This window comes from Leucoraja erinacea, chromosome 18 (genome assembly GCF_028641065.1).
Source record: "Leucoraja erinacea ecotype New England chromosome 18, Leri_hhj_1, whole genome shotgun sequence".
Lineage (NCBI taxonomy): Eukaryota > Metazoa > Chordata > Chondrichthyes > Rajiformes > Rajidae > Leucoraja > Leucoraja erinaceus.
In genome coordinates this window covers 37,929,989-37,938,178 of record NC_073394.1, presented here as the reverse complement: position 1 = coordinate 37,938,178, position 8,190 = coordinate 37,929,989, and positions in this window count along the sequence as shown.

The following is an 8,190-nucleotide window of genomic DNA, read 5'->3' as shown; positions in this document are numbered from 1 at the left end:
AATAGTGTAGGAAGGAACTGCAGATGCTGGTTTAATTCAAAGATAGACTCAAAATGCCATAGTAACTCAACGTGACAGGCAGCATCTCTGGCGAGAAGGAATCGGTGACGTTTCGGGTCGAGGCCTTGACTGAATGTCGCCCATTCCTTCTCTCCCGAGATGCTGCCTGTCCCACGGAGTTACTCCAGTATTTTGTGTCCATCTTCAAAAAAGTGTTCATTACTTCGCTCCAGAAGAGCATGTGAAAGAGGAGCTCAGCTGGTGATTCTCTGCAGGTTTGTGTCGTCCTCTCGAATTGCTTCAACTTAGCGTTTTGACTGTTTGGTGGCCATGGAACAAAAACAAACACAGGTAGCGCACAGCATAGGTAGCTCTCAGCCCACCTGCAATGTATCCATGCATCTATACATTATGGCTTTGTTAACACCAGACTCTCCGGCATAATGCACTGTGGGATCCCAAATTAAAAATGCCCTTTAAAAATCAGAAGCTTTGAACTCAGAATAACATCTTAAGAAATGTTAATAGAAACGACACATCAGTTGGGTCAAGATGATCAATACAACTGTTCAAACAGAATTGTGATGTATGTACATTTCGTCTTTTTCTTTGTACAGGGGTTCTCAGAAGAAAAAAAAATCCTTTTGCCTGAAATGCTGTACGTTATTGCACTTTTCAGTGTAGCTCCAGACTAGGATGTGCTTTCACCAGACTTGTGGGATAGGTCACAGTTTGGTCACCCGAGGATTTCTCATCAACCTCACAGGAGACATTTGAACTGTCTTAATGTTGATTTTGGTTGCAAGGGACAAATAACCTGTAACTTCACACCCAAATCTGCATAAGCGTCAACATAATTGATATACCCGCCGTGATTGAAAGGCGGAGTAGACTAGATGGGCCGAATGGCCTAATTCTGCTCCTATCACCTATAACCTTATGACAAATAATTGAAGAAAAGAATAACTGGGAAATCGGATAGATATACATTACTCAACGGTGAGAAGATTAGTCATTCTTTGGGTGAAATCCTTCATCAGTGTTCAGATTGCAGTAATTAAAATGTTTTATTTACTCATCACAATCCCTCAGGCCATCGTTTTGCTGAGCACTTGCACTCGGTCTGCCAAGGCCTGCTGGTTCTCCAGCTGCTCATCATTTTAACTTCAATTCCCATTCCCACGTTACTTTTCCCATTCCCATTCAATTCCCATTCCCACACTGACCTTCCAGTCTGAAACACAAACCCAACCCATCACCTATGCATGTTCTCCAGAGATGCTGCCCGGCCAACCTGCTGAGTTACTCCAGCACTTTGTGTCTACCTTTGGTATAAGCCAGCATCTGCAGTTCTTTTTTTATTATGATACCACACTGGCCTTTTTGTCCTGGATCTACTCCATTGCCTGAGTGAGGCCACATGCAAACTGGAGGAACAGCACCCAATATATCACTTGGATAGTTTACAACCCTATGGTATGACATTGAATTCGCCAATTTTAAGTGACAAACCTACAAACACTGCCCCTCCACCTCCCCTTTTCCCCCTCTATCCTTCCTGTGCCCCACCTGGTTGGGCACCCATTTCTCTCTCTCCCTGTCCCCTTCCACCTATATCCCTTCCTCGGGCATCACATTTCATACCTTGTCTCCAGACTAGAAAACGGTCCCGACCCAAAATGTCACCTGTCCATGTCATCTCCCGAAATGCTGCCCGACCCGCTGAGTTACTTCAGCATTTTGTGTCTACCTTAAACAGTGGCCGTGTTGAATTTTGTATCTAGTTCGACTTAAACCAGCATCTGCACTTCTTTCCTACACTTTACAGCCACTATTAAAACAGGCAGAAAGAATTTTAGTAATAGTGAGTGAATCTTCAAGTAAACTCTGGTCAGTCCAACCAATGAAAAATAGAATCGATAGCCTGTAAGGAGGAGAGCAATTTGCCCATTAGTACTACCAAAGATTAATTTTTCCCTCAATCAATCTCCAGAAGCTATTCCTATTTCCTCAGTCTGATTAGACAGCTCATAATTTAATACGTGTCAGGGGTTGTGGGGAGAAGGCAGCAGTATGGGGTTGTGTAGAATGGAATGCTTTATTGTCACATGTGACAAGTCACAGTGAAATTCTTTGCTTGCATACCCAAGGTCTGCACATAGTCAGCACACACAGCACTGACAAAGTCACAAAGTACCTACGCCGACTCCACCTTTGTTCTCCCCCCACCCTCACAACGGTCGCGGCACGGCTGGTCCTACATTATTCTTCCCCCTCATGGTGGTTTCCCCATGCTCTCATCAATCGCTGCACTGCCGGCTGCGGGTTGACCCACGAGGTTTCACCACCACCGTGGCTCCACCACCACTGCCCGTTGTAGGGAAGAAGAACCAGCTTCTTCCCTACAAACTTCAGACTTTCAACACTACAACCTCCAAATAGGCTCCAAGCCATATAGACTTTTGACTTTATAGATTTTTGACTTTACACTACCATTGTCTGTCATTTTTTAATTTTATTTAATACTAGACCAAGTGAGACCCGTTGGGTCCCTGTCACACGAGGGGGCTGGTCCGCGATCGCAATATTCCACCACTCACCCATAGCCCCCAACTATGCAGGCATGGCTGACGGGTTCCCGTTGTGACGCCAGAGATCCCCGTTGTGACCCGAGTCGCGCCAACCCTCGCCATCTGCACTTCACCATCCCTCTTCCTACCCCTATCCTCCATTCCCCCTCACCCCCCCAACACTCCCTCCCCCTCCTCACCCAACCTCTTCTCACCCCTCTCCTCCTCCCCTCCTACACCACCTCTCCCTCCCCTCTTCCCTCACTCTCCTTTCCCCTACCCTCAGTCACTACCTCCCTCCCTCTATAACCCTTCCCCTCTCCCTCTATCTCCCTGCTCGCTCACCTCTTCCCTATCCCACTCCCCAACTAAAGACAGTGTTTAAATAACATTTCTCCTCTTCCCCTCTCCCACTCTCTCCCTCTCCCTACAACAATGTAACAAATCTCTGATTGCACTGGGTGGAACCCTGTTGACGGGCAGTTTATGTAAATGAGATCCCATTGTGATGTCATAGCTGCTAACTGCCACTGCAACTTGAACTGATTTTTCTCAAATTGGATTTTGTAAAGTTCAAAATGTGAATAACTTGTAAAATATACCATCAATGTGAACGAAACTTGATATACCACACCACAGGACAATTGTGAGTAAGGTGGTCCAAAAATTGTAGTGCGATCGTGGGAGCTTCCCAGAGCCAGTGAATGGACTGAACTTTTGGGTCGGTGTCAGCGCTCCCTTGATCCAATTAATTCATCCTACATGGGTGGGGCAAAAATCTCACTTTCTCCCTTGTAGCTGCTGATCCCAATGTTTCTGTCACTCTCCCTCCCTCTCCTTTTCCTTACCTTCTGTCACTCCTTCCCTTACCTCTCCCCTTTCGCAGTGAACAGGCAGTTTATTTAAATGAGATGCCATTGTGACATCACAAGGGCAAGTGGGGGCGCTGTTTTCATTGTTTTAAAATTTTAAATGTCAATAACTTGTAAAATATAACATCAATCTGAAAGAAACTTGATACAAACTACCACCATGTGAGTAAGGTGGTCCAAAAATTGTGGTACTGTCACGCACCATTTTGGTGTAATTTGTCATCATCACTGAATCAGAGATTACAGACACGCACGCATGCACTCACACACACTTGGATACAAACAAGAATAGATAGATCTATAGATCGATAGATAGATAGATAGATAGATAGATAGATAGATAGATAGATAGATACTTTTTGTTGTTGATTATTACGGGTATTACAGACTACTATGTTTACATATCTGTTGTGCTCCTGCAGGTAAGAATTTCATTGTTCCATTTCAGGACATATGACAAGAAAACACTCTTGAATTTAACTTAGTTTAGTTTAGAGATACAGCATGAAAACAGGCTCTTCAACCACCATGTCTACACTGACCGTCAATCACCCCGTTCACACTAGTTATCCCACTACACACTTGGGACAATTTACAGATTACAATTAATCTACAAATCTGCATTTGGATATGCGAGGAAACAGCAGCATCCGGCGAAAGCCCTTGTGGTCACAGGGAGAACATGTAAACTCCACACAGACAACACCCAAGTCTTGAGTGGATTTTACTTGGACGTTTCAGTGCACGGAGCCAGATCTAACAACCTTATCTACTTGTAGACAGCCCAACCTCACACTGCTGCTGATGCAGAGGGCTAATTGTGCTGGCGTATTAGATCCCAGGAAGGTTGGGCAAGTTGAGAAAGGACAATAAATGGCCTTTTTGCCAGGAGCACCCAGATCCTGTGAAATAACTACTACTGAGCCCAAACCACAAGTGGGGGCACGACTGAGGAACAAAATGCCAACTGCCTGCATCGGTTGTCTTCAGTTTTGAACAGAGATAGACACAAAAATTTGGAGTAACTCAGTGGGACAGGCAGCATCTCTGGAGAGAAAGAATGGGTGACGTCTCGGGTCGAGACCCTTCTTCAGACGCTGTTTAGGTCACCCTGCTGTAGGGGAGATGCCATTAACCTGCAGAGAGTATAAAAAAGATTCACGAGAATGTTGCCAAGACTCGAGAGCCTGAGCTCGTTTAGTTTAGTTTAGAGATACAACGCAGAAACAGGCCCTTCGGCCTACCGTGTCTGCACCGACCAGCGATCCCCGCACACTAACACTATCACACATAGACTAGGGACAATTTATATTTGTACCAAGCCAATTAACCCACAAACCTGTATGTCTTTGGATTTTGGGAGGAAACCTGTCGTGGGGGTCATTCAGGCACAAATTTAACAAATTAAAACAGCTGGAAACATCATAAAATGGAAAATAATGTTAACATTGGAATCAGGAGACTGTTTCAAGAATCAGTAGACAATAGACAATAGGTGCAGGAGTAGGCCATTCAGCCCTTCGAGCCAGCACCACCATTCAATGTGATCATCCCCAATCAGTACTTCTTTCGTGCCTTCTCCCCATATGCCCTGACTCTGCTATTTTTAAGAGCCCTATCTAGCTCTCTCTTGAAAGCATCCAGAGAACCTGCCTCCACCGCCCTCTGAGGCAGAGAATTCCACAGACTCACCACTCTCTGTGAGAAAAAGTGTTTCCTCGTCTCCGTTCTAAATGGCTTACTCCTTATTCTTAACCTGTGGCCCCTGGTTCTCGTCTCCCCCAACATCGGGAACATGTTTCCTGCCTCTAGCGTGTCCAAGCCCTTAACAATCTTATATGTTTCAATGAGATCCCCTCTCATCCATCTAAACTCCAGAGTGTATAAGCCCAGCTGCTCCATTCTCTCAGCATATGACAGTCCCGCCAACCTGGGAATTAACCTTGTAAACCTACTATACTCACTCAATAGCAAAAATATTCTTCCTCAAATTAGGGGACCAAAATGCACACAATATCCTAGGTGTGGTCTCACTAGGGCCCTGTACAACTGCAGAAGGACCTCTTTGCTCCTATATTTGATTCCTCGTGTTATAAAGGCTAACATGCCATTCGCTTTCTTCACTGCCTGCTGTAACTGCATGCTTACTTTCATAGACTGACGTACAAGGACCCCCAGATCCCGTTGTACTTCCCCTTTTCCAACTTGACGCCTTTTAGATAGTAATCTGCCTTCCTGTTTTTGATACCAAAGTGGATAACCTCACATTTATCCGCATTAAACTTCATCTGCCATGCATCTGCCTACCATTCAAAAGGGTTCAATTATCATAAGTGCAGAAACAGAATTAAATTCTTACCCGAGACTTGTAAACCAAAGGTCCTATAGCGGATCTTTTCTGTAAACACAGTACTCAATAGATTACATGATAAAACAAACAATAAAAGAGTTTATTGACACAGAGAACTGGAGTAACTCAGCGGGTCAGGCAGCATCTCTGGAGAAAATGGATGGGTGATGTTTTAGGTCGGGACCCTTCTTCTGCACAATAAAAGTTTAGTTTGAGTTTAGTTTATAGTCACGTGTACAGTGAAAAAACTTTTTGTTTCAATAAATCGTTTCAGTAAACAAAGGACCAAAAAATAAATAAACTCAATATTAGTGCAAAGCAAACCAATCACCTGAAGTCCCTCGAGCAGTCAAGAGTGTTTGTAATTGGAAGTTGAGTTGGTGTTTGCAGAGTTGAAGAGCCTGATAGTTGTTGGGAAGAAACAGTTCCTGAACCTGGTGGTCATGGTTCTATCAGGAAGATACCTGGAGAAAAGCAATTTACTTGTTCATATTCCACCTGCATTCTGCTTATTTCTTCATCAACACAGTGGCGCAGTGGGTAGGACTGATGCTTCACAGTGCCAGAGACCAGGTTCGATCCTCACCTCGGGTGCTGTCTGCATGGACCTGTATGTGACTCTATGAGGCTAACAGCCAGCAATGGGCAGGCATATTTACCATGTGTCAGACCCATGATTTTGTAAGAATACCTTGTTATCTAAAAACCAGTGTTACATTTTGAAGAGAGTGAATTTGCTGCCGATTTATTTTGACTCTGGTAAGCACTTGCTTGCGATCTCTCTCTTACATTGACGTCCTGTCTCTTCGCACAGATGTGAAATCAATAACTTAAAACGCTCAACGCAATATAATTACTTTTCATGGCCTGGGTTACAAATTGCAACTCAGAAGCAGTTTTAAAAGACACTAATGTAAAGACTGTCAGTTTGTGGTCAGTGCCAAGGGGTGGCCACAAATACAACAGCTCAGAATGATTCACCAGACTCACTTCAGAAGTTCATAAGTTCTAGGAGCAGAATTAGGCCATTTGGCCCATCAGGTCTACTCTGTCGTTCAATCATGACTGATCTATCTTTCTCTCTCAACCCCATTCTCCTGCCTTCCCCCCATAACCCATGACACCCCATCTCTCTCAATCCAAGGACACATTCACGATGGAGCCATCTAGAGCGGACTTGTGCCACCATCTTGATTGCCAAACAGGTCGTTTAGAGAAATAGCATGGAAACAGGCCCTTCGACCATTGCCCACGCCGACCATCCATCACCTGTTCACACTAGTTCTATGTTATCCCATTTTCATATCCGCTCCCTACACGCTAGGGGCAATTTACAAAGGCCAATTAACCTGCAAGCCCGCACGTCTTTGGGATGTGGGAGGAATTCAGAGCACCCGGAGGAAACCCACGCGGCCACAGGGAGGACGTGCAAACTCCACACACAGACAGAGACAGTGGAAGTCAGAGTCTGAAGAAGGGTCTCGACCCAAAACGTCACCTATTAACCATATAACCATATAACCATATAACAATTACAGCACGGAAACAGTCCATCTCGGCCCTACAAGTCCGTGCCGAACAACTTTTTTTCCCCTTAGTCCCACCTGCCTGCACTCATACCATAACCCTCCATTCCCTTCTCATCCATATGCCTATCCAATTTATTTTTAAATGATACCAATGAACCTGCCTCCACCACTTCCGCTGGAAGCTCATTCCTCACCGCTACCACTCTCTGAGTAAAGAAGTTCCCCCTCATATTACCCCAAAACTTCTGTCCCTTAATTCTGAAGTCATGTCCTCTTGTTTGAATCTTCCCTATTCTCAAAGGGAAAAGCTTGTCCACATCAACTCTGTCTATCCCTCTCATCATTTTAAAGACCTCTATCAAGTCCCCCCTTAACCTTCTGCGCTCCAGAGAATAAAGACCTAACTTATTACTTTTCTCCAGAGATGCTGTCTGACCCGCTGAGTTACTGCAGCATTTTGTGTCTCTTTGGTCTTTTACCCCTGGGGAAGGGAATCAAGAACGAGAGGGCATAGTTTTAAGGTGAGAGGGGAAAGATTTAACAGGAATGTAAGGGGCAACTTTTTCACACAAATGGTGGCGGGTATCTGGAAATAGATGTCAGAGGAAGTAGTTGATGCAGGTAGAACAACAACATTTCAAAGACATTTGGACAGGTACATGGATAGGAAAGGTTTAAGGTGAAATGGACAAAACTCGGGCATATGGAACTACCTTTGATGGGGCATCTTGGTCGGTATGGACAAGTTGGGCTATTTCTTTGAAGAGAGGTTTATTGTCACATATACCAGGATACAGTGAAAAGCTTTATTTAGCATGCTGTCGAAACAGACCAGATAATACCATACATTAATATAATCATCAAACTCA